Source organism: Tachysurus fulvidraco, chromosome 7, assembly GCF_022655615.1.
Source record: "Tachysurus fulvidraco isolate hzauxx_2018 chromosome 7, HZAU_PFXX_2.0, whole genome shotgun sequence".
Lineage (NCBI taxonomy): Eukaryota > Metazoa > Chordata > Actinopteri > Siluriformes > Bagridae > Tachysurus > Tachysurus fulvidraco.
Window position 1 is genome coordinate 22,159,895 of NC_062524.1, and position 2,592 is coordinate 22,162,486.

Below are 2,592 nucleotides of genomic sequence, written 5' to 3' on the forward strand. Positions count from 1 at the left end.
AAATTTCCCTTTCTTCACATTGTCACTAATGTTAATGTGTTTTCCAAACATGCTTGTAAAAATCCCCAAGAGTCCAAGGAACTTGAATATGTAATCCTTTTAATCCAAAACACTTTGCTCGCTTCACAAGAATTATGTGTTTGACTGGAAACTGAATTCACTGCTTCACTTCCACCCTTTGTTGGACTCCTACATCTCATTGGACGCATACCAAACTTTCAAAACGCGTCACATTTGTAGTCGAGGATCTGACGAATCAAACAAGCCCTCGCATGAGCCAACCAGTGCCTGTGCTGCCGAGATAGGCAGCTAAGAAGCTAATGAGGTCTCCCCATGCTATGTGGGTGACCCTCCCTTTGACTGACATTTGCTCCGTCCAGTAGCGATTTGATGTTTCGTGAGCATCATAGCTCTTTAGCCAATAAGGAGACGATTCCAACGAGATGCAACATGATACATCTGGTGAGTTCAGGCTTTGCAATGAGAATGCGCATATTAATTTTTTTCAACTTTATTGCGCAATTCTCGAACGTTTCTCACACTCACACCTCAGGGTGTCAGTTTACAGGCATATTTTCAAAACAGAATTCTAGGCAGAGGGGTTCTCTTTGTTATCGGACTTTTGAACTAAGCATGCAGTCATTTTATACAAAGTTATACAGTAAAAAAAATAAACAAGAAAAACCTGAACGAACGGACATGTCCGTAGAAAAATATTCATATAAAATCCATTTTTGAGTCTTTTGACTTCATTTTTTTTTTGGTGAAAGCCAAGACATGTGGCTATGACCCTCAGTTGTTGTTTACCAACCATCATTAAATACAGCAATGTATGTAATCAGTTTATCAGGTAAACAACTCAGACGGAAATAAAAATCCTCCATTCTAGCCTCTATAACTCTGTGTCAGTAAGGCTTAGAATCAAGCTGACACTTGTGTCAGAAACTAGAGACTCTCTTCTTTCCAATGAGACAGGGCACACCTCTGTGTGTCAAATCCTGAAAATGGGGGGGTGACAGGTAAGAGGATTTATAGTGGCAATATTGTGAAGCACAACACAAGCCACTAAAATGTCGCATGCCCTCTCTGGACTAACCCGGAGCCCACGCAGACACTGAAACCGAGATTTGAGGATCCCTATAGTCATCTCCACCTTGGCCTGTGTTCAGCTGTGAGCCAGGTTAAACCGTGTCTGTGGTCCAGGTTCAGGGTAGGGTGTCATTAAATAGGGCAGACAAGGGTATCCTCTGTCCCCCAGCAAGTAACCATTGTACTGTCCTGTAATGATTGAAGTGTACAACACAAATAGAATGTAAAAAGGAAAAAAAAAACAATTGTATAAAGCAAAACATACCCTGCTGAAATGTCTGGCATAATGATGACTCATGGAAAATTCTGGCATCATGCACAGATCCTGGCCATTTTGCCTCGACATTGGTAATGATTTGGGTTGCCTCACATATTACCTAGTTAGTGGAAAAAGTAATGACTTTAATGATTTTAAGAAGGGAAGAAATTAAGTTTTTACCTGCATAGTTTCCCTCATTTATTGGTGGAGCTTTAATAGGAATGTGAGTGCCATCAATGCACCCAATTACATTTGGAAACCATCAAACAGAAAGTTATGGAAGTATGAAGTGTGTGTGTGCATAATGAATATATGTATAGATATAAATAATATAACTAAATATTAAATATGTGTCATAGATTTTACAACAAAGGACAAACCTGCCACTCTGTGGAATTTAATAACAAGCAGAGGTTTATGGCCAGGGAACTGCACAAACGTGGGTAAGAACTGTTTGAGTGCCAGACATACTGTACTCTACACACAGTTGCCTTTCCCACATGCTCTGAATCGTCTACACTGTACAAAAAATGGCCAGATGCAAAAAACCTAAGTGCTAAGCGCAGAACCGCGGTTTGTCACATTTGAGATATGCGGTTGTAAAAGTGTTAAATAACGCTCTTTCAAATATTCATTAGGGTATGCAAACACATCAATACGCGGTCTTATAACCCTCTCCCGATGAAAAAAAAATTGTATAATTTGTGCTTCTACGTCCACAGGATCCTCATCAAAGGGCACACCATGCTCACCAACTTTCTGCAACGAAGTTACACTGAAACATAACCTGCTCCCGAGCAGGTTATCTTCAGAGAGTCAGTTGCTATGATTACATACATACCCAGAAAGTTACCTCCATTTTTGGAACTGAAAGTTGAGGTTATCCACGAACTTACCCTTAAACATACCCAGGTATGTCACATAACCTGCTTTCTGGAATACCCCCAGCTGACTTTCAAATTGATTACATTTGTATGACTGCTATAAATCATATTATTATCATAATCATATCAGCTTTGTGTGTGGGATTAATAAAATCCTGAGCATCTAAGCTTTCAAATAATGTATAACATGACCGTGTATTTAGAGGATTTAATGCTTAAAAGTTACAATGAAGTTGATGCAGCCTCATCTCCTAGCGGTGGTGTGCTGTAACCGGCACGGTGACCACATAACTGGTTTAAGTATGGGTTGTAATTGTTTTGTTCATTTAAAGTAGGATGCATATTTGCATATGATGCAAG

At 39.6% G+C, this 2,592-nt stretch overlaps 1 long non-coding RNA gene across 1 annotated transcript; it reads right to left on the bottom strand.

Moving 5' to 3' along the window:
- Positions 1–1,029: 1,029 nt before the first annotated feature.
- LOC125145207 lies at positions 1,030–2,294 on the bottom strand. The gene is made up of 2 exons (XR_007143534.1): positions 2,245–2,294; positions 1,030–1,466 (listed from the first exon to the last, which is right to left on the bottom strand). It is a non-coding gene; the product is annotated as an uncharacterized LOC125145207 (long non-coding RNA).
- Between the last annotated feature and the right edge of the window lie 298 nt (positions 2,295–2,592).